The sequence below is a fragment of the Mauremys mutica genome, chromosome 1 (assembly GCF_020497125.1).
Source record: "Mauremys mutica isolate MM-2020 ecotype Southern chromosome 1, ASM2049712v1, whole genome shotgun sequence".
In the NCBI taxonomy this organism is placed as follows: Eukaryota; Metazoa; Chordata; order Testudines; family Geoemydidae; genus Mauremys; species Mauremys mutica.
Genome location: NC_059072.1, coordinates 168,121,466 through 168,146,697, shown reverse-complemented (window position 1 = coordinate 168,146,697; position 25,232 = coordinate 168,121,466).

Below are 25,232 nucleotides of genomic sequence, written 5' to 3'. Positions count from 1 at the left end.
AAGAATTACAAATAAAAGAATGTAAGTATTCAATACAAGCTCTCCTTGCTTTACTGAGAACACCCACCCCTGGTACCTACAATAGACAGATGTGAGAATAGCCGGGAAAATTTTCACGCCAATTCCAGACACAGATAAGCAAAAAATCCAGACAGGACAGATAGGTTGAACCATTAGCAAAATTAAGGTATGAGTGCAATGTGGAGGAGTTGTGGAAACATTTTAACAGAGGTTCATGGTATATGGCTGCAGTGGGTTCAGGCAAATGAGCAGTGCCAGGAAAGTGGCCTTATTATTAACTGTACCAGGCCTTGAGACCCTTGGTATGTGTAGTAGCTTGCAGCTTTTGTCATTTAAACCCTATGTAGTTAACTGATTTATAGGCTTTGTGCTGGTCCTTTGCTTATGGGTGAATTTCACCTTATAGGAAACATTCTATCTAGATTTTATATTGCACTGTACTGTATAATTTCATTGACATTTTCTTTTGGAATTCAGATAGTGTCCTTCCCTAAAGAGGGAGAGAGTGGAATTAGAGTATCCTCATTTTTGCCCACTTCTGTGTCCCATTTCCACTCAGATTGTGCACTCTGTCTCTCACCTCCAGCAATTTAGGAAGATGAGAAAGAGCGCAACCAGCTAAAGCCAAAACAGGCATGTAGTCGCTTGGCAGCAGACTTTTTTGGCATGAGTTCCCAGCCAGAAAATGGACTTTTTCAAGAGAGCTATGTGCAGAGAGTGGATTTCTTCAGGGAAATCTAACTTGTTTTCAATCTTTCCACGGGTGACAACCCCATCTGTTTCACGCTTCCATGTGCCACACTCTTGTGCCCTCTGTATCTATGTGAAAGCAGCAATACGTGTGTAAATGGACATCTAATCTAGCCTGTGATTGGGTAAAGAAGTAAGACCCAGATCCTCAAAGGTATTTAGGCACCTAACTCCCTTTAATTCCGAAGAGAGTTAAATGCCTAGATACCTCTGAGGATCTGGACACTCTTCTGTATCCTATGGTTTTACATTACAACATTCTATACTTGTAACTTAATGCCACCTGGCAAATGCAAATATAAAAGTGCATATTTATTTTTGGGGATGTAGCATTCATAAGTTCATTGAGCAGGTATCTTATTACAATATTTACACTTAATGGATTTGTACTGAAGAATCAGTTAACAGCAAGTAAAGCATATTTTTATTTCCCCTGCCTCGCCCCCTGAGAGAATTTGTGCTAAAACAAAAATGTGTTGGTCATTTTGTCCTATTAAGTAAAACAACAAACATGAAGGAAGAAAAACTGTGGGTGGTACAAACATGATGAGGAGAGCAATGTATATGAGTTTTGAGCGCTTATCTAGCCTATTAGGTTAGCCCAGTGAAAAATCACCTACAGCTTTTCTTCCAGGTCCACAGGATTTTCCAGATCTGTAGCTTATTAGTTTCCCAAGCGGATGACACATAGGTTCAGTATGTAACAAACAGTAACATGATCGCATTTCAAACATATTTTCCTGTGCTCTGGTTTCCTGAGTACCCCCCAACCCCCAAGTTACATTTCAGGCTGTCAGGAATTGACATGATCATTAAGTTTAGCTGGAAGTTTGTAACGTAAAGTGATCCCATTTTGCAATGAATAGATTTGTACTAGATAGGCTTGTAACAATATTCTTGGTGGAGCTGTTAGTGGGCAGGGGAGGGGAGGAATGGTTAAAACAACCAACCATTTCTAATCAATTTATATCTATCTTCTAGCTTAACTGCAAATAGTAAACTATTTTCATTCTGCATCCAAAAAGCAGTGTCACAGATTTACAGAGAGCATTCAAAGTCCTGCTGAATTTACCTTTATTATTTTTATTTGTGGCCTATGTTTCTTTTCTCATCAGTCCCCTTTCACATGAATTGAAGTTTTGTGGCAGGAATTTGTACCTCACAGTCTCTAGAACTTCTATCAGGTACAGCAAATAACAGGAAATAGAAGCTGTGCAAATTCCCTCTGATAATCCAACCCAGAAATACATGCATGCCAATGTGGACATGCAATATGCAAAGAAAAGTAATATGAAAAATAATAAATCTAGAGAGCAGCTGAAGTTCTGGGCTCTCTCTTTAAGTGAGCTCAACTTCTGAGGTGATCAAAGTTCTTGGAAAAAAGCAGCCTGGCTCATGCACATTCCTGGAATCTCAGAAGGGGGGAGAGTACCAGAAGGTGAAAGGCGGAGGGCAGAGAAAGCCTGGCTCACTGCCAGCTCACATTTTCCTTTGGAACAAATGTGTGTAACAAGTTTAGGTAGAGCCTTGCATTTATCTGCTGGGCTCCCATGAAATCCACAAAAGCCCTGTGGTAAAATCTGGTGAAATTATCTCTTTAGCCGCCAAGTAGAGACAATCTTGTTTCTGCTTGAAAGACTGGGGACAAGGGAATTTGGAACAAAATAGTCCTCATTTTGAGAGTAAGTGAGGCTATTTATCATTTCAATTTACAGCACCTCTGACCTGGCCTTCGCCTCTCTAGCAACATGAATGGAAGGTGTAGCAGGCATTTTGTTTTATGAGTTGCTGTCATGATCTGAACCAACTCTGGCTATAGTCCTTGAAGTGAGAGCCATATAGGTGCGAGTTTCAAAGAGGTTGGTTGCAAGCTAGTTCTGAATCATTAAAGTGTGTTTTCATTCTCTTTTATCATTCCCCTTTGTTGAGGCGCCGTCTCTAAGTAGCACATCATTGATTTGCGGAAATGGCAGGGGGAAAACATCAGTTATGATGAGTTTTATATAAAAGTTTGGTATATACTGTATAGTTGTGGGAATAAACAACTCAGTGGAAACCCACATTCTCCTGCAGCCTACAGAATAGAGGTGCCTTTTGCAGTGATTGGGAGCATGAGTGATGTTTTTCTGAGCTTTGCAAAAAACAAGTTTTACAGCTAATCCGGAGTCTGAAATGAAATGGGCCATACCTAACTGGGATTTCCACTTCCTTGCTGTTCTGCCAACCACCCTGACACTGTGCCATTCATATAATCTTTGCATATGTCTACAAAGCATCAGGGAGTCTCAGAGTTGGGGTCAACTGACACAAGCTCACAGGGCTCACACCCTGGGGCTAAAAATAGCCGTGTAAATGTTCAGGCATAGGCTGGAGCCTGGACTCCAAGATCTGACAGGTTTCAGAGCCCAGGCTCCAGCCCAAGCCTGAACATCAACACCACTGCATTTAGCCCTGCAGCACAAGACTCACAAGCCCGAATCAGTTGACCCCAGCTCTGAGACTTTCTGCCGCAGGTCTTTTTTTTTTTTTTTTTTTTTGCTGTGCAGATGTACCCTTTCAGTTTTAATATTTAATTAGTTGCGTCTCCTGTACATGGTAGTTCAATCTAATCTATATTTATCCAAGTTCCAGCTGCTCCTGTATCTTGATATTGCAGGCAAATCAATGAGGATGCCTTTTAGATTTAGAGGCTTTGGAGATTAGCAGGATGGAAGGAAAGAGCTACACAGGAGAGTGAAGATATTTCCCACTTGTACAGTGAAAACGAGTGAGGAATGTGTGAAGAGGGCACAGGTTTGACAGCCCCAGTTAAGTTTCTAGTTAACACTCATCTGTAAATGTTAAAAAAAGAAAACAAAACAAATCCTGTGGGGATTTTTTAGTTGACAGGAGAGAAGCCAACTGAGTTACAGTTGAGGAGGACTAATTTATTACTCATTCAGGATATGATCTCTCTAAAAGCTAAGTGAAAGTTATCAGCCATGCTGCATAGGGAAGCTTACATTCCCTCCAACCCAAAGAGGAAGAGTAGCTTCAGTTTCTTGAGTTACCAGCTCCTGAAGTTTCCTGTGTACAAATATTTACTCAGCATGTTTTCAGCTATTTTAGTGGAATTAAAAAGTTTATTACAGGCCTGATCCGAAGCCCATTGAAGTCAATGTAAAGACTCCTCAGATCAGGCTATATGGGTGGGATTTTCAAAGGGGGCATTGGGGCCTAGTCTTCAGATGCATGTGTACAGAATGCTTAGCACAACAGGACCTGATCCTAACTGAGGCCTGGGGGTGCAGCTGTAATATTAATGAAAAGGTCATCATTTAAGGGCCAGGCACTTGCTGCGGTCAGTCTGTGCCACAGCAATTAATGCACTTTGAAAATCTAGTGCTCAGTTCTGCTCAGCTTTTTACTCACACTGAGCATATGTTCTTTAATCAGTAGTCCCATGAATAAGGGTTAGAGGGCCAGGCTGAAAAATGTAGAAGGGTTATTTTTATTCTATTTTTTTCTTTAGTTCAAAATTTTTGAGAGCTAGTGAAGATCCTTCTGTTTTGCTACAGTATGTGATTTAGCCATTCATTTATGCCTAACAGTGGGATAAGGCTTAGCAATTCGATGAGCTACAAATAATTTCTGAGGTAAAGGAATGAAAATGTTTATCTACTTGCTGAAGCAAAAATCCATTCATTGTGATGGAAGAGCTCTGAAAAGCAGGACTGTTTTTTTATTTTGCACAGGAAAGGGCAGCTTTATATGGTTGGCCCTTGTGGAGTCCCAGAGCTTCAGCCCAAGCCTGAATATCTACACAGCAATTTTACAGACCTGCAGCTGACCTGGACCAGCTGCAAGTCTTTAATTGATGTGTAGACATACCTGGGTGACTTAGGATCCTAAGTCCCATTTTCAACAGTGATTTACGGCCAGATTATTAAAGGTATTTAGGCTTCTGAAGATGCAAATAGGCACTACGTGGGATTTTCAAAAGCACCTAGGCATTTGGGAATTAGGTACCTAGTTGCTCTCCAAAATCCTGCTAGGCACTTTTCTGCATTGTTAGGTGCCTAAATGCTGCGAACAATTGGGCCATAAGTCACTTTTGAAAATGGAACTGAGGCTTCTAAGTTACTTAGACCCAGATACTCAAAGGTATTCAGGCATCTAGTTCACATTGATTTCAATGGGAGCTAGGTACCTAAATACCTTTGAGGATCTGGGCCTAAGGCACATTTGAAGCTGATCCTAATGGTTCTTACTGGCCTGAAAAACCCATGAAAGAATGAAAGTGTCCAAGAAGGTCATATTTTGTTCTTAAAATATTTTGAAAGTCAAATGTTGTTCTGTTATTTTATACCCAATCCCAAATAAAACAGTGATGCTGGTACATAAGCACATAAATTCCTCGTTTGTAGAACAAAGTCGGTTTATTTTATTCATTTTCCAATGTTTTAGTTTGATAGGTGCTTCCAATGTACTGATGTCTCCCTGACCTGTACTGTAATTCATTCAAATAAGCTCTTTGTGGTAGGCCTACAGAGACTTTTTTTTTTAAAAACTGACTCACATGAATTTTAACTTGTGCCCCATCTGTCCCTGCTAACAAGATATTTATATTTTGAAAATAGTTTGAGATATCTTGTGAACATTTCAAGGTACCCTCAAGAACACTGTTTATAAAAGTCATTGGCCTGTGTAGGCAGTGGCATCTAATGTATGATTTTTTGTAAAAGGAGTAAATGACTATCAGTGATACCAAGGGAAACTTCAAACCCAAACTTGGAATGACAATTATTACACTTGAGGTACAGTCTGTACTAGGGCTGAGTGTTCTTCACATGTCCGGATATTTATTGGTGTGATTGGTGGAGGCTTGGCCAGGGATCAAGGAATGTTATATGGAATAATCTTGTCTGTTTCTAGAGAGTGTATTACATTTTACAGCACTGGACAAATGGAGTAGATGAATGTGTGTATTTAGAAAAGACTACATGTACGACCAGAACACTTGATACTGTGTAGTATGAACTAATTAAAGTGTGACCCATCTCCCACTGGGAAGTGAAAGATAGGTTAGATATGCATTATTACAACTGAAGATGATCAAACTCATAAGAGGGATTATTCTCACATGCCACTATCAAACTACTAAAGCTACTGTACTCCAGTTTACACCAGTTCAGGGTTTAGCTCATTGTTCATTGTACTGCTTGAATTAAGATTGATTGATGTTTTGGCTTCACAACAAAGCAACACGAATATTTTAAATGAACTCTTCTGAGGCCTCACATCCATTTTAATAGGGGTCCATAAAATAACACATGGTTTCAAGAAGGTAAGGGGAAAATAAGAGCCCACATTTTTTTTAATAATACAATGACAAGGAGAATGAAATGAAATAAAAAAGGCATCAGTTTTCAAACTGATAAAAGGGAATATCTATATACACTCAATGAAAAAAGACTGAGGCGAAGCGGATACAGAAAGGGATTAGTAACAACAAAGCCCACAGTCACCTTACACAGGACACAAAGTTATAAGGGAATCAGCCTCCATGCTTCAGGCCATATGCAACTGCCAGCTTGCTCAAGTTAGGAAGAAACTTCCCTCATGGGTATATTAATCCATTATTATAAGATCTATAGCTTTTATTAAAGCATCTGATTCCAGATACTGTTAGAGAACAGGGATGAAACCTGGCCCCATTGAAGTCTATGTCAAAACTCCTATTGACTTACAGCAGGGCCATGATTTCATCCCAGATTCTGGAGTAAATGGCCAATTGGTCTGATCCAGCATGATAAATTCTGTAGGGCTATGCTACAAAGCCCGAAAGCTTCTCTCCAGTAATTGAAAACTAACCTGACAATTGGCACTGTTGTCAGACATGTCAGCAGCTAGACCAAGGATCAAGTGGTCTGTGGAGAATGACCTATCCTCTAACATCTAGCTGTGGTCCTTTCAAAGCTGGGAGACAGCAAACTCACAGAAAATGTGGGGGAAGCTTATATTGCCACTGCTCATGCTGTGATTCTTTCTGTGGAAAAAAACCACAGGACTTGGGTCTCCAGAAGCACAAATTCAGCATCTTTCATCAGCACTAAATTCACTTGAACATTAAAAATCATAGAGCTCTGCTCTATTAGTTGCTCATATTTGTATTCCGACTTTGACCGTTGGCCTGTAATTTCTACCTGCATGTAGGTTTCAGTATTTCCAGTACTCCTTAGAATTTATACCTTGACTGTGAACAGAAACGCTGAAAAAAATTCAGATCTCTTAAAATAAAACATGAATGAGTCTTTGAAGAAATAAAATTGCTCCTGAATGCTAGCTTTTAAGTCTTCCTTAAATTTCAGACATGCACTTTTCAAAGGACCATTTAGTTTACTGTGATGCTGAAGGCTAGTGAATCAGAAATAATCTTCTTGCTAGAAAAAGATGGTAAAGTTTTGTTGGTACTACTGCCTTTCATGGTTAATACCAAAAAAACCCCTCTGAGATGCACAGCACATAATTCAGTAAATCCAGCAATATTAGCCTAGTCATTGCATCCCATGGTAATTACATACAGTTGCATAGGTCTATCCACAGGCCTGCACGGTAATACTAAAATCTCGTAAGTCTTGAACTAAGGGGAAATTTAGTTCCTTTCACTTTCTGAATTAAGATAAACCAAATGAAGGTCACTTTAATTCCAGTGAGAGTATCCACACAATGGCTTAAGGCAGTTTAACTAATCCACTTTAAATTCGCACCTGTAGTTAATTTGGATTAATTTTACTGAATTTCCTTGTATAGACAAGTCCTAAATTAGGCATAATGCAAGAGTTAATAAGATAAGAAAACCTTAAGGGGATAGTATGAGACGAGGTCTTTGTCAGACAGACATGCCCCAAGCTTGCACCTATTCATGTCAATTGGGATTTTGCCTTTGACTTCAATACCTAGTAAACATTTGGTAAAAGAATGTTGACATTAAAGATTCAACAATCCCACCCCTTCAGTTAAGGTGTTTAAATTAAAAATATTCTCTGAAGGTGAAATCCTGGTCCCAATGTAGTCAATGGCAAAACTCTAGCAAAACTAAGGAAGCCTAAACTTAACTCTCTCAATATTACTAAGGGCTTGTCTACACTGGCAATTTACAGTGCTGCAACTTCACTCAAGAGGGTGAAAAAACACTCCCCCCCCGAGCATAGCAAGTTTCAGCGCTGTAAAGCACCAGTGCACTAGCGCTGGCTGGGAGCTATGCCCCTCATGGAGGTGGCTTTTTTAGAGCACTGGTGGATCTCTCTCCCAGAACTGCACCGCGACCACACAAGCCACATTAAAGTGCTGCCACGGCAGCGCTTTAGCGTTGCCAGTGTAGACTAGCCCTAATATAAAAAAAGATGATTTAGAGATGAAACGAACAAAAAACCTGTTCCACTTTTTTCCAACTTTATCTAACATGATGTTCGTCCATCGTTGTCGATGAAGACCTCAACAACTCATTCTTTCGATGACCGGACTCTGTGCGTCCGAAGATGACTGATCAGTCCGATTCGGGCATGGAACGTCCTGTCACACGTTGGACAGACATGTGATGGCACTGTCGATGATGTGCGGGCAACTCTGGACTTGCGCAGCTCACGCTTTCTTTCAGCCTCAGCAGTATGCCTCGCCTCAGCGGTATTACTGCCTGTGTGAATGAGGCTGTGCCATGCTGGACGGTTCAGTGCGAGGGTTTCCCATGTGGTGGTGTTAATCTCAAAGGACTTCAGAGAGGTCTTCAGCGTGTCCTTGAACCGCTTCTTTTGTCCTCCATGGGAGCGCTTTCCCTGGGCGAGTTCTCCGTAGAAGAGCTGTTTAGGAATGCGCTCGTCTGACATTCTCACGACACGTCCAGCCCATCTGGTCTGGGCTCTCATCAGCAGTGTGTGAACTGACGGCAGACTGGCTCTGATAAGGACTTCAGTATCGGGCACTTTGTCCTGCCATCTGATTTTTAGAAGCTTTCGCAGACAGGAAGTGTGGAAGTGATTGAGCCTTCGTGCATGACTCCGATAGACAGCCCACGTCTCGCAGGCATACAGCAGAGTTGGAAGCACCACTGCTCGGTAGACCTTCAGCCTCGTTGGTAGGCTGATCCCTCGACGTTCCCAGACGTTGGAGCGCAATCGGCCAAATGCAGAGCTGGCTTTAGCAATTCTGCACTTTACTTCTTCATCGATTGACACTGCTCGAGAAAGGGTATTGCCCAGGTACGTGAAGTGGTCCACTGCCTGAAGTCTCTGTCCATTTACAGTGATGGATGGTTCTGAGTACAGAGTGTGGGGAGCTGGCTGGTGCATGACCTCAGTCTTCTTGATGTTAATGGTGAAGCCGAAGCTGTTGCATGCAGATGAAAACTTGTCCATACTGGCTTGCATTTCTGGCTCTGTACTAGCATTCAGAGCACAATCATCGGCAAAGAGAAAGTCTCGAAGTACAGTTTCCTTCACCTTGGTGATGGCACGCAGTTGCCTCAGATTGAATAGTTTCCCATTGGTTCTGTACTTCAGGCCTACTCCTTCAGTGCAGTGTTGAAAGGCATCAGTCAGAGTGGCAGAGAATATCATGCTAAACAAAGTGGGTGCTAAAACACACCCTTGCTTGACGCCGTTGGTGACTGGGAAGGCTTCAGATGTTTCACCGTTATCTAGGACACGAGCCATCATACCGTGATGAAATTGACGTACCATTTGTATGAATCGGTCTGGACAGCCGAATTTCGACATGATCCTCCACAGGCCCTGGCGACTGACAGAGTCGAACGCTTTCGTGAGGTCCACAAAAGTTGTGTAGAGTTCACGGTTTTGCTCTTGACATTTCTCCTGTAGCTGACGCGCAGCGAAGATCATGTCAATAGTCCCACGCCCCTTGCGGAAGCCGCACTGTGATTCTGGCAGTAAGCCCTGCTCCAGGTGAGTGATCAGTCGGTTCAACAAAACCCGTGCAAGAACATTCCCCACTGTAGAGAGCAGCGAGATTCCACGGTGATTGTCGCATACCTGGCGATTGCCCTTCCTCTTATAGAGGTGCACGATGGACGCGTCTCTAAATTCCTGTGGAATAGATCCCTGCTTCCAGAAGGACTGAAACAGCTCAGTGAGTTTCCGTAGCAGCACTGGTCCACCGATTTTGTATACCTCTGCTGGTATGGCATCTGACCCTGGGGATTTGCCACTTGACAGCTGGATGATGGCTTTCTTCACTTCGTCCTCTTCTGGTGAAGCATCCATGGAGTCATTGACTGCAACCTGGGGCATCTTGTCGATGGCCTCATCATTGATGACTGAGGGGCAGTTGAGAACTGCTTCAAAATGTTCAGCCCATCTCTGGAGAATCTGCGTCTTCTCTGTAAGGAGCACAGTGCCATCAGAGTTCAGGAGGGGAAAGCTCCCAGAAGCCTGTGGACCACAGAGCGTGTTGAGGGCTTCATAGAACTGCTTATAGTCGTTCCTGTCCGCGTATGCCTGTATTTCATCTGCTTTGGCGCTCAGCCACAAGTCCCGCATTTTGCGCAGTCGGTTCTGTACTGTTCTGCGAGCATTGATAAAGGTAGTCTTCTTTGCCGCTGAGGATGGATTGTTCTGATATGCGCGATGCAGGCGGTGCTTCTCAGCAAGTAAGGCCTGGATTTCTGCATCATTTTCATCAAACCAGTCTTGCCGCCTGCCTGTGGAGGGCTCCAATACCTTCGATGCAGCTGTATGGACAGTGTTGCGGAATCGCTCCCAGTCTCTCTCAGCGTCATTCTCAATACGAAGATCAGCAAGCTCGTTCTTTAGGTCTTCTGCTAGATTTTCAGTGATGCGGCTGTTCTTCAGCTTCGACACGTTGATCCTTTTGAGAGCCTTACAGCCTTGTGGTCGTCTCTTCGGCATGATACGGAGCTTCATTTTAGGGTACGTCTACACTACAAGACTATTTCGAATCTACTTAATTCGAATTTGTGGAATCGACCTTATGAAGTCGAATTTGTGTATCCACACTAAATACACTAATTCGACTGTCTGAGTCCACAGTAACGGGCCAGCGTCGACTTTGGAAGCGGTGCACTGTGGGAAGCTATCCCACAGTTCCCGCAGTCCCCGCTGCCCAGTGGAATGCTGGGTAGAGCCCCCAATGCCTGCTGGGGGAAAAAATGTGTCGAGGGTGGTTTTGGGTAACTGTCATCCTTGAACCGTCAATCATGCCCTCCCTCCCTCCCTCCCTGAAAGCGCCTGCGGGCAATCTGTTCATGCACTTTTCTGCTCAGTGACAGCGCGGGCGCCACAGCACTTTGAGCACGGATCCCGCTGCAGTTATGGCCGTTGTCAACTCCTCGCACCTTATCGTCCACCTCTTCCACAGTCAGCTGCTGAGAAATCGGGCTACTTTTCAATGGTGCTGCGAGCACTGGTGGACCATGGGGGACGTTTTACCAACATCAACGTCGGGTGGCCAGGCAAAGTTCATGACGTGCGTGTTTTCAGGAACTCTGGTCTGTTTAGACGCCTGCAGGAAGGTAGTTTCTTCCCGGACCACAAAATAAGTGTTGGGGATGTGCAGATGCCTATAGTGATCGTCGGGGACCCAGCCTACCCGCCAATACCCTGGCTCGTGAAGCCCTATGCAGGCGCCTTGCACAGCGACAAGGAACTCTTCAAGTACCAGCGAGCAGCGTGACCTGTGACTGTTCAGTTTCTTTACAGAGAAGCTGAACCTGCCCCTGTTTCTTTACCAAGTTACTGTTGACTAGCATCTGCAGTTACATACCCCGCCCACCCCGCTTCCCCAACTTCCAACACACGTTTAAAAATAAAATACATGTTCCACTGTAACTTTACAAAGGTTTCTTTATTGATGACTTTGCGTTACAGGGTTGAAACTGGGACACGGACTGTGCTGGGTAGGGTGTGCAGTGATGTAAAGAACGCCTGTAAACTCGAGGAATGACAGGCTCCTGCTCCCAGAGCGGTCTGCAGTGCCGGACTGGATGTTTCAACGGAGCCTGCCATCCCTCCTTTTTGGGACTCTGTGTGCGTGGGCTATGTGGCCTTTTGGCGGGGGAGGACGGATACAGATTCCTCTGCTGCGTGGCTCTGTGGTCCAGGACAGGGACCGTTGCATGAGATCTGTAACCCCCCTCCCCCGCTACAAAGTCACGTACCCTCCCACCCACACAGAACCTGCAAACCACCTCCCATACCGACCAGGGTGCGTACTGACTGCAGTGTGTGTGTGACCTGCTGCTGATCCTGCCCCCATGTCTGTACCCTGGTAAAGGTGATTGTCCTGTCAAATTACCAACCGCCTTCCCCCCCTTCAAACACAGTCTCCTCTAAAAGAACATGACGGAAACAGTAATTAACAGAAAAGTATTTTTTATTATCAACTAGACAGTTAGGGGATGAAACTGGGATGGGGGCTTGGGTGAGGCGGGAAGGAAAGGACTTCTCAAAATTTAGGCTATGAGAGCTTTTCGGTACTTGAGCACTCTGCTGGGGTGCAGTGACAGTTTACACGGCTTCTTGCGCCCCTCCTTCTGGTTATTTTGGGTGAGGGGGGTATGGGACTTTGTGGCGGGGGAGGGCGGTTGCAGATACACTGCAGGGGGGCTCTGTCCTCCTGCCTGAGGTCCTGCAGAACATGCACAAGGCGCAGGAGCATGTCCGTTTGCTCCCTCATTAGTCCAAGCAGCGTTTCAGTCGACTGCTTGTCTTCCTCATGCCACCTCTCCTCCCGTTCGCTGTGTGAGCGCTGGTACAGAGAGAGGGTCTCCCTCCACTGGCTCTGCTGGTCCGCCTCGTCTCGGGAGCACCCCATAAGTTCAGCGAACATCTCGTCCCCTGTCTTTTTCTTTCGCCGCCTAATCTTTGCCAGCCTCTGTGAGGGGGATGCTGTGGCAGGTCTGGAGACAGTCGAAGCTATGTGATTGGAAAAAGGGAGTGAATTCCTTGCAAAGATAAATTTTGGTGAACAATGAACACAGTGTAGTCTGTCTCTGTGAATTCTGGGTTGAGATCCCAGTGCCTGATGGGGCAAAAACCATTTTCGTGGGTGGTTCTGGGTAAATGTCGTCAGTCATCCCTTCCTCCGGGAAAGCTACAGCAGACAATCATTTCAAGCCCATTTTCCCTGGATTGCCCTTGCAGACGCCACAGCGTGGAAACCATGGAGCCTATTTTGCCTTTTGTGCCTGTCACCGTATGTGTACTAGATGCCGCTGACAGAGGCGGTCCAGCAGCGCTACACAGCAGCATGCTTTTGCTTTTGCATGATAGCAGAGATGGTTACCAGCCATACTGTACCATCTACCATACCATAAATTGGTAATAAGATGGGCATGGTTACCAGTCCTTTTGCACTGCAACATTTGCTGCTGTCATAAGTGCCCCTGGCTGCTCTTAGCCAGGGGCGCAAAAGCCAAAATTGGGAATGACTCCCTGAGTCAATCCCTCCTTTTTGGTATGTAAAAATAGAATCAGTCCTGCCTAGAATATGGGCAAGTGTACTAGAGAACCACTGTATCAGAGAACCAGAGAGCACAGCTGCTCTGTGTCAGATCCTGCATAGATTATGAGCTGAATGCTATTCACAGGTGGTGCTCCTGCAACAACCCCACCTGTTCATTCCATTCTTCCACAGCCTTCCTGGGCTACCATAGCATTGTCCTCCCACTTGTGTGATGAAGTAATAAAGAATGCAGGAAAAAGACACAGTGCCTTGTTAGTGAGAAATGAGTGGAAGGCAGCCTCCAGTTGCTATGATAGTCCAGATAGGACATTAAGGAGTGTGGAGGAGAGGAGCCCAGCATCCTGCTGCTAGTCCAGGGGCAATTGAATCTTTTCTTTACACATGAAGGGTGGGGGCTGATGAAGCTCATCCCCCTGTTGCTATGATGAGGACGGTTACCAGCCATACTGCACCATCTACCAGGAAAAATTAGGGCCAGGCGCCCTTGATCGACCTCACAGATGCTAGTACGCATGGTTACCAGTCCTTTTGCACTGCCCCATGTGCCAATAGGCTGATGATGACGATGGATATCAGTCATATTGTACCGTCAGCCACCCATGGCGGGGGAGGAGTGAGGATGTCGGTGTTCAGTGCTGCACCATCGCATCTATCTTCAGCATTCAGTAAAGATACGGTGACATGTAAAAGAGTCAACAGAGGATTGTTTTCCCTTTCACTTCTGGGGGTGGGTGGGGGTGCGTAAATTGCCGAGCTATGCCCTGACCCACCGCGGACACTGTGTTTGACCCTAGAAGCATTTGGAGCTCAGCCAAGAATGCAAATGCTTTTCGGAGACAGCAGGAACTGTGGGATACCTTGCGTCCTCAGTCCCCCCTCCCTTCATGAGCGTCCATTTGATTCTTTGGCTTTCCGTTATGCTCGTCATGCAGCAGCGTGCTGAGTCTGTGCTATGCCGTCTGTCCGGAGTTTTTTGAAAAATACTCTGGACCAGGCGTAACATTACAGTAATTCCCCTAATTAGATGCAGGACTCTCCGAGCGAGATCACCCTGAGGAGGGTCACTGAAGGAGATAGAGAGTGCATGCTGCGTGAAAGCCAGCACAAACCAGGGCCCTATGCAGCCGTGCTCGGGGAGGCAATGCTCCCTGAGTACCTCATGAAAGCCTGGCGCGGAAAGGTGTGCTGCCACGGAGCACCCAATAAGGCAGCTCTCCCCAGGAACCTCCTGCGGAGGCTTTTCGATTACCTCCAGGAGAGCTTCGTGGAGATCTCCCAGGAGGATTTCTGTTCTATCCCCATATATAGAGAGACCTCCTTTTCACATACTTCAGATTCCTGTTATATTAAGAATAAAAGTTTACATGGTTAAAGCACTTACCGACTGCTCCTTCCCCTGATTCAGGGTCCGGGTTAACAGCCGGGGAGGGTTGGTAGGGGATCTCCGTGAGGGTGATGAAGAGATCCTGGCTGTCGGGGAAACCAGCGTTGTAAGCGCTGTCGCCTGCCTCGTCCTCCACAAACCCTTCCTCATCTTCCCCGTCCGCGAACATCGCCGAGGAACTGGCCGTTGACACTGTCCCATCGTCAGAGTCCATGGTCACTGGTGGGGCAGTGGTGGCAGGCTCCGTAGCGTCCGTTTGCCGCTTTGATTTTTTGGTAGCCTTGTCTGGGGTCCTTGATTTTCACACGGCGCTGCGTGGCATCCCGGCTGTATCCTCTGTCTCTCATGGCTTTGGAGACCTTCTCGTAGGTCTTTGCATTCCATTTTTTGGAGCGCAGCTCCGAAAGCACAGACTCCTCGCCCCACACACCGATCAGATCCAAGAGTTCCCGGTCAGTCTATGCTGGGTCCCTCTTTCTATTCAGAGATTACATGAACTCCTCTGCTGGAGAGCTCTGCATCACTGCCGGTGCTGCTGAGCTCGCCCTGATGTCCAACCATGAAATGAGATTCTAACTGTCCAGACAGGAAAAGGAATTCAAATTTTCCCGGGACTTTTCCTGTGTGGCTGGTCAGAGCATCCAAGCTCAGACTGCTGTCCAGAGCGTCAACAGAGTGGTGCAGTGTGGGATAGCTCCCGGAGCTAGTAAGTTCGATTTGCATCCATACCTAGCCTAATTCGACATAGCCATGTCGAATTTAGCGCTACTCCCCTCGTCGGGGTGGAGTACCGAATTCGAACTAAAGAGCCCTCTAGGTCGAATTAAATGGCTTCCTGGTGTGGACGGGTGCACGGTTAATTCGAATTAACGCTGCTAAATTCGAATTAAAGTCTTAGTGTAGACCAGGCCTTAGATACTATGAGCCTGTGATCCGTCCAGCACTCAGCGCCGCACATAGCTTTTGTAACCCTGACATCTTGTCTGTCCCTTCTCCTGATGATGACATAGTCGATCAGATGCCAGTGCTTGGAACGGGGATGCATCCATGAAGTCCTGTTATGGGTAGGGAGGCGGAAGACCGTATTGGTGATCAGAAGGTCATGTGCTGCACAAGTTTCCAGCAGTAACAGACCATTGCTGTTACACTTTCCCACTCCATTTTTCCCGATGACTCCTTCCCAGGCTGTGGCATCGCATCCGACTCTTGCATTAAAATCGCCAAGCAGGATCAGCTTGTCTGTGCGGAGAACTGATGATAGCAGAGCATCTAGTTCTTCGTAGAATTTATCCTTCACATCCTCTGGGTTGGTCATTGTGGGAGCGTATGCGCTGATCAAAGTAGCTTGTTTTCCATTTTGAAGCGGAAGCTGCATTGTCATGAGACGATCATTCACACCCTTGGGGGGACTGGCAAGTTTCCGAACAAACCTCGATGACAACTCTGCCCACATATCTACACCAGCAACACCATCACAGGACCAAACCAGATCAGCCACACCATCACCGGTTCATTCACCTGCACTTCCACCAATGTAATATATGCCATCATATGCCAGCAATGCCCCTCTGCTATGTACATCGGCCAAACTGGACAGTCTCTAAGGAAAAGGATAAATGGACACAAATCAGACATTAGGAATGACAATATACAAAAACCTGTAGGAGAACACTTCAACCTCCCTGGCCACACAATAGCAGATCTTAAGGTGGCCATCCTACAGCAAAAAAACTTTAGGACCAGACTTCAAAGAGAAACTGCTGAGCTCCAGTTCATCTGCAAATTTGACACCATCAGCTCAGGACTAAACAAAGACTGTGAATGGCTTGCCAATTACAGAACCAGTTTCTCCTCCCTTGGTTTTCACACTTCAACTGCTAGAACAGGGCCTCATCCTCCCTGATTGATCTAACCTCGTTATCTCTAGCTTGCTTCTTTCTTGCTTATATATACCTGCCCCAGGAAATTTCCACCACTTGCATCCGAAGAAGTGGGTATTCACCCACGAAAGCTCATGCTGCAAAACGTCTGTTAGTCTATAAGGTGCCACAGGATTCTTTGCGGCTTTTACAGAACCAGACTAACACGGCTACCCCTCTGATACTTTCCGAACAAGATGATTCTTGATGGCGAAGCCAACTCCAGATTCGCGACGCTCATCACTGCTGCGGCCACTCCAGAAGAATGTATAGCCTCCGCCTGACTCAGACAGCTGTCCTTCTGGTAAATAGTACACTGGTAAATAGTACAATGGGTCAATGATATGATATTCTTAACCTTTTTCCAGAGGGTATGGCTAGAGAGTCTTGCCCGCATGCTCGGGGTTCAGCTGACCGCCATATTTGGGGTCGGGAAGGAATTTTCCTCCAGGGTAGATTGGCTGTGGCCCTGGAGGTTTTTCGCCTTCCTCCGAAGCATGGGGCAGGGGTCGCTTGCTAAAGGAGTGGGGGGATCGGCTTATGTGGCCTGCATCTTGCAGGAGGTCAGACTAGATGATCATAATGGTCCCTTCTGATCTTGAATTCTATGATTCTATGATTCATTAGCAAGGCGAGTTTCGCTAAGGGCTACAATGTCAATGTTGTAGCGTGCGAGCTCTCTGGCGACAAGTGCTGTTCTTCTCTCTGGTCTGTCTGCCGTGATGTTATCCAGTAGCGTGCGCACATTCCATGTGCCAATGGTGATCGGTGTCACTCTAAGTTTTGTTTTTGTTCGACCGCTTTTATGGGATCCCCGCCAGCCGCGGTATGCTGGCCAGGGTAAGGTGAAGCAGGCAATGTTTAGGGCACCTTTTCTAGCCCCCTCCTCATTCTACGGAGGTGAGCAGTGCAATCCTGAATAGGGCTGCTCAGTTGCTCAAGAAGATGCCGAGCTCCACCGCTGCTTCGGTCAGTGAGGAATGACCATTATACCTGAGCCGCCTGTGTGCAGGTCCGCGGCTACAGCTCCCAGTGTATCCACACCTGCTGCTTCGTCGCTCGCCCATCGCCACAGGACTTGATATGATGTGATATGATATGATGTCGAGACTTGCGCGTAAATTGGATTAAAGTGAGGGAGAGTTGCGCAACGTCAACCTCACTCTCTCTTCCCAGTTCCTATCTGTATACAGTGGCAGGACAAGAGTCGAGACTGCTGGAGATAGGGCAGGGCGCAGTGGATGACCAGGACGCCTATGTGTCTTGTCGTGCTCTTGAGCGTTCCACAACGCTTGCTGTCACCGCCTTCCTGACCATTGAACCAGGTTTTCTCAGTCAGCCGGATCCAGCCTTCGCATGCAATGGGTAGACAGGCCCTAATTCACCGAGGGTCTTAGACTCATCAGCTACCCTCACCTGGTTTAGCCCGCCAGTCGAGACGGTTTCTGGGGTGTGGCCGCTGTCGCATGCTGACAGCTACTTGGAGCCACAGGTGAGAGCTGGGTGTCAAGTGGGGACCAAAGTGGATGAGCTACTCCTAGGAGTATGACTGCTCCCCTATCAGAGGTACTACCCCTCCCTGACAACCCCATACACCCCTTATCTAACATAAATAAGCTAAAAAGGGCACAACTTCAATTAAAAACAAACCAACCAACCTATCTTTGCAGGACGCCTTTAAAGATACAATGAAGATTAAACCACAGTGTTATATCCTTGGGGGCAACCGGTTTAGGAAGAAATCACTTGAGGCCAGACAGCAGACAGCTAACAAAACTACCATTTTATTTACAGACACAGAGCTCACCCCACCGGCCGAAACCGGCTGGGCTATCCCCTAATAATCTAACTCAGTTGCCATAGCAACAAAAACCATGACAACCAAATACACAACATATTCCTCCCCCCCAATAAGAACATCCCCTAAATAAAACACACACTAAACTAGAGAAGGAGGGTAGACTGCCTCCATTCCTGGCTAAACCCTGGGGTTTATTTTGCCCCATAACTGTGGGTTCGTCCTAGCTAAAGATCCAGCCGATGAGGAGGCCTTCTGTCTCTAGGTGGATTACGGTGAACTTCTGGTGTTGTTGCACCCGAAAGTACCATGGGCTCTGGGTCCACAGCACGAACAGGTGAGGAGGTGGTATCAGCTCATGCTGGGCAAAGGGGTATCTGAGCCGCCGGCAGTAATGGAGGAGAACAGTCAAAAACAGGTGATTTGTGATTCGGTGTCTCACCAGAAGTGGTGAAGTCAGACCACTCAGCTGCAGATGTGTCCTGAGGACTGGCATGACCTGGCAACAGCTGATCTACATGTCGCCGCCAGGTAAGATTCTCTGCAGTCCGGACTGTGTAGGAAACAGGTCCTGTTTGAGTGATGATTGTGACAGGGACCCATTTAGCTCTGGAAGTATAATTCCGAGCCAAAACTGGCTGTCCCGGGCTAAAGGTTCGCTCTTTTGCTCTGGGTGCCCGTGTGATAACTTGATTTTGCTGCTGATGTTGCACAATTTGTCGGGGTTCAGAAGGTTTCAGCAGATCAAAGCAAGTGCGCAGCTGTCGTCCCATCATTAGAAAGGCCGGCGATGCCTTGGTCGTAGCATGAGGTGTGTTTCTGTAGGAAAGTAAAAAGGTATCCAGACGCTTTTGAATGGAGTGTTGTCCCCTTGCTGATTTCAAAGCGTGTTTCATTATCTGCACAAATCTTTCAGCTAATCCGTTGGTGGATGGATGATATGGTGCTGACATGATGTGGTGTATCCCATTTGCCTTCATAAAATTTTGAAACTCCTGAGAGACGAACTGCGGTCCGTTGTCGCTCACAAGTTGTTCTGGCAGACCAAAACGACTAAAGAGTCCTCGTAGTTTTTGGATAGTACTCTCTGCAGTAGTGAACTGCATTATAGAGACTTCTGGCCATTTAGAATGGGCATCTACTGCAACCAAGAACATGCTTCCTTCAAGGGGGCCAGCGAAGTCAATGTGAATATGTTGCCACGGGTTTTCAGGCCAGTCCCATGGGTGTAGGGGTGCCCACTGGGGTGCATTCCTCATACCCTAACATGACATACAAGCTTTTGCCTTCTCTTCAATAGCACTGTCCAATCCAGGCCACCAAAAATAGCTTCGTGCAATTTCCTTCATGCACACTATTCCACAGTGACTGGAATGTAGCTGTTCTAACATCTGTGATCTCAGTGGTGGTGGAATAATGACACGTCTCCCCCACAACAAACAGCCAGATTGGACCGATAACTCCGTCCTCCTGGACATGTAGGTAACAAGGTCAGGTGAGACCGGAGAGGTTTGTCGAGATTTTCCATGCATCACCAGGTCCATAACTTGGGACAATACTGGGTCAACGCGAGTTGCCTTCTTTATCTGAGTAGCAGTGATGGGTGTATTCTCTACCTGTTCAAAGTAAAAGATTTCCTTTTGGGCACTATCTTGATGTTTGACCGGCAAAGGCAACCTTGAGAGGCCATCTGCATTGCCGTGCAGAGTGGATTTCCGATATTTGATTTCATATGTGTGTGCTGAAAGTAACAATGCCCAACGTTGCATACGACTAGCAGCTAATGGGGGAATGCCTGTGTAGGGTCCAAAAATTGACATCAGAGGTCGATGGTCTGTGAGAAGAGTAAACTTTCGCCCAAACAGGTACTGATGAAACTTCCGAATTCCAAAAACAATTCCTAATGCCTCACGTTCGATTTGGGCGTAGTTAGTTTCTGCTTTGCTTAGAGTGCGTGAAGCAAAAGCAATAGGTCTCTCTTCTCCCGAAGGCATAATGTGTGACACGACTGCTCCCACTCCATAAGGGGAGGCATCACAGGCCAATTGTAGGGGTAAGGATGGATCAAAGTGCGTTAGAACTTCAGAATTTAGCAATGCATCCTTAGCTTTGTTAAATGCAACATCACAGGCTTCAGTCCACTTCCAGGCCTTGTTCTGCCCAACGAGCTCATGAAGTGGTTTTAGCAGTGTGGCTAACTGTGAGATGAACTTTCCATAATAGTTCAGTAGTCCTAGAAACGAGCGCAGCTGGCTTCCATTTCGAGGTGGGGGAGCCTCCACAATAGCTTTAACTTTTGCAGGGGCCTTATGGAGACCTGCAGAATCAATGATGTGTCCCAAATATTCAACAGAGGGCTTGAAGAATTCACACTTGACTTTGAGAACTCGTAGGCCATACTCTTCCAGTCTTTGTAGGGTAGCCTCTAAATTCTTTAAATGATCCTCTTCATTTCTTCCAGTGACCAGGATATCATCCAGATAGCACTGAACTCCTGACAAGCCACACAAGATCTGGTCCATAGCCCTCTGGAACAGGGCAGGAGCAGACGTTATTCCGAAGGGTAGGCCGACAGTATCGATAAAGCCCCTTATGAGTCACAATAGTCAACAGCTCTTGGGACTTTTCATCGACGTGCATCTGTAAATATGCTTGACTCAGATCAATCTTACTGAACTTTTGGCCCCCAGCCAGGCCTGCGAAGAGGTCATTGATGCGGGGAAGCGGGTATTGCTCTGCACACAACACTGGGTTGACAGTGACTTTAAAATCACCGCAAATCCGGAGAGAGCCATCTTTCTTCACTATTGGAACGATAGGAGTGGCCCATGAGCTATGGGTAACTGGTATTAGGACTCCATTGGTGACCAGGCGCTCCAGGTGCGCTTCGACTTTCGGCCTGATGGCATATGGCACAGTTCGGGCTTTCAGATATTTTGGTGGACTGTCAGGTTTAATGTTCAATGTCACAGTGATTCCCTTCATACTTCCCAAATCATCTCCAAAAACAGCAGCATGTTTCCTTAGTATAGGGGTTAGACTGGTTTCTTCTTTAGTCATCCGGTGCACTTCTGCCCAGTTCAGTTGAATCTTCCCAAGCCAAGACCTACCCATTAAGGCTGGGTAGTTACCTCTCACCACAAACAGTGGCAATTTAGCAGCCTCTCCATTGAGCTCCACCTTAACATCAATAGTGCCCAATATGGGCACAGCTTCTCCCGTATACGTCTTCAGAACAGTTTTTGTTGCCTTAAGCGGAAGATGCTGTAGCTTTTCTTTATACACAGTCTCGGAGACCAGCGAGACGGCTGCACCGGTGTCCAGTTCCATGCATATAGGTTTGCCATCCAACAACGGGGTTACCCAGTATTCATGTGAGCCCATTGCCAAAGACAAAACATGCAGTGGCACTTCCTCTTGCGATGAGGTGTCACTTTGATCATCCTGGGTCTGCTCTAGGGTATGCAGGGTTCCTCTTTTTGTTGGCCAGACCACAGGCCTCTTTTTCTTTTGTTTACAGGCACACTCAATGTGTCCCTTTTTGCCACAGTGTCGACACACCAGGTCCTTACACCAGCATTCTGATGCCTGGTGACCTGGCTTACCACAGCGGTAACATTCCTGACTCTGCACAGTTTTGTGGGTCGGTTCTTGTGACACTTTTTGCACCCTAGGGGATGCACCGATGTATTGCGCCTCCCTTGTAGCCAGTTCCATGGAGACAGCAATATCAACAGCCTTCTGTAAGGTAAGCTGAGCCTCTGTCAGTAGGCGCTTTTGTATAGCTTCACTGTAGAGGCCACACACTAACCTGCCACACAGGGCATCATTTAACATCTCCTTAAAGTCACAGTGTTCTGCTAGCTTTTTTAAAATTGCTACAAATTGTACAACTGTTTCATCTTCCTTTTGGTCTCTTTTGTGGAACCTATATCTTTCAACAATTACCAGTGGTTTTGGGGAAAAATGGGACCCCAGGATTTCCACAATGTCACTGTAAGATTTAGTCACTGTCTTAACAGGGTGTAGTAAGCTGCGTAGCAGGGAGTAGGTTTTAGCCCCTACAACACTTAAGAATATTGGCACCTTCTTCGCTTCTGTAATGTCATTTGCAATAACAAAAAGCTCAAAACGCTCAGTATACACATGCCACTGCTCTATATTCTCATCAAAAGGTTCCAGTGGCCTGGTCAGAGTAGCCATGATTTTTAGTTTCACTTTCACAGTCAGTGCAAACAAGCAGCTTTTTTGTTTGTTTGTTCTTTACCTTGACTTCTACTTCCTTCTGTTACTGGAGCGGCACCGGAATCCCACCCTCGTCGCCACTTGTTATATCCTTGGGGGCAGCCGGTTTAGGAAGAAATCACTTGAGGCCAGACAGCAGACAGCTAACAAAACTACCATTTTATTTACAGACACAGAGCTCATCCCACCGGCCGAAACCGGCTGGGCTATCCCCTAATAATCTAACTCAGTTGCCATAGGAACAAAAACCATGACAACCAAATACACAACACACAGACACTGTCAGTTAAGGGTCAGATTGTGCAGTCCTTACAAACAATGAATTCCCACTGCTTTCACTGTGAGTACTTGAGTGGTAAATTGCTATTAAGGTGTGTAAGAATAAATTGGACCTCCGTTTGGGCCTAAACTTTAGGTTTATATAAAAAGAGTTATAGAAACACTAATATGATTGGAAATATTATGATTTTGTACAATTTTAATGTATTCTTAAATGTAAACATTAGTCTGCAATATTGCACTAGTATTTGAGGACTAGAAACTGAAGTTAGTTAAAAACAACAATCTAGTTTCATTGTTCAAGATGGGTAAAATGCAAGGATGAAACAAACTTTTTGGTAAAAAGCAAGTTCAATTTCTTTCCAGTTTATCTAGGGAAGGTGAGTTCAATCCTTGAGGGGGCTATTTAGGGAACTGGGGTAAAAATCTGTCTGGGGATTCGTCCTGCTTTGAGCAGGGGGTTGGACTAGATGACCTCCTGAGGTCCCTTCCAACCTTGATATTCTATGATTCTATGATTCTATAATTCTAGTGAGGAAAGTATCATTTATATATGTGAATTGGGTGTCTCGTTAAGAGTCAGCTTGTCATAGACTGCTTAATCTGAAGATGGAATTTAGAGTCATAGAATTTAGGGCCAAAAGGGATCACCAGATCATCTAGTCCAGTAGTTCTCAACCAGGGGTATGTGTACCCCTGGGAGTATGCAGAGGTCAACAAGTGGGTACATCAACTCATCTAGATATTTGCCTAGTTTTACAACAGGCTACATAAAAAGCACTAGCAAAATCAATACAAACTAATAATTCATTCAGACAATGACTTGTTTATACTGCTCTATATACTATACACTGAAATGTAAATACAATATTTATATTTCAATTCATTTATTTTATAATTATATAACAATCAGATATTAAGCAATTTCTCAGTAACAGTGTGATGTGACACTTTTGTATTTTTATGTCTGATTTTGTAAGCAAGTAGTTTTTAAGTGAGGTGAAACTTGGGGGTACACAAGACAAATCAGACTCTTGAGAGCGGTAAAGTAGTCTAGAAAGGTTGAGAGCCTCTGATCTAGTCTGACCAACTGTATACCACAGGCCACCAACACCACCCTGTTCCTGTACACTAAATCCAACTTCTTTTAGCCAAATCTGGTCAGATATCAAAGACCAGGTTCGAAATCCTCACAAACGGCTGGATTGTCACATGACCTACTTAGCCAGGCAGGAGACTAAGGCCTCTCCTTATTCACTTCCTTTACCTTGCTCAGATTGTGTCTCCTGAAGTGAGGAGCGAGCAGGGGATACTTGTAAATGGGCAGGAAGGAGGCAGAGAGGAGTATAGTGTGGTGGGGATCCCTGGCTCTGCCCTTTCTCTCCCCCATCCCTACCGTACATTGTCCAGAGTAGCTGGTGGGATGCGCAGGAGGGAGTAAGTTGCTCCACGAAAAGGGATGAAGTGATATATTCCCTTCTCAGGAGGAGCAGGGGTGGAATTCCTTTGCAGACTGCTCCTGAGGTGGAGCAGTTACACGCCACCTCTTACTCAGGGCTGTCTATAAAATTATAGTTTATCCCTAAATGAGATGCTCAAACCATCAGTCTTCCTGCCACTGTGTAGAACAGCTGTTGTGTAAGGACTTGGAAAGCAAGTGTGCAGGGACAGATCCGGGAATGGCAGCAGGATCTAGTAACTGTTATATAATAGTTGAATAAAGGAATGATTTAATTGTTAAATACAGGCTCACGTCACTTTAATACAATGAACACCATGGGTGGGGGAGTCCCCCCACCTGGAGCTTACCACCGTGGGTGGGGGCTTTTCAGGCTATGGCTTCATTGCCAAAAGGTCATTTTTACAATGAGATAGCTAACTCGAGTTAGCTACCTTACTGTTAAATCCTAGTGGTGACAAGGCCTGGGTAGTTTTTAACCTCAGTGAAGCTAACTGAAGGCATCCTATCCTCCTGGACACAGAGCTTTTCTTTGCAATACACTGAGAAATAAGAGAAAAGACAGCTATGACATAAGACTCAGTGTGCTGCTTGGTACAGTTAGTGTCTCTTCATGGACTTCATATTCCCTCTTAAGAAAGGTCACACGTTGATTACTGTACATGGTACACTTCATTGAGAGATTACTGAATACTATCAAAGGAACTGAAATAGAGGACTCTACCGCATCAGAAGAATCCAATATTATCAGTTAGCTGATGGATGTGTCCCTTCTTCACAATGTTTTAACTGCTCCTGGAAATGCAATTTTCTAGTCCTTTAACTGCCTGAGACATCTCATCTGTTCTTTTGAGAAAAATGCAGCATTATGAGAATAGAGGGTATATATGGAGATATCAT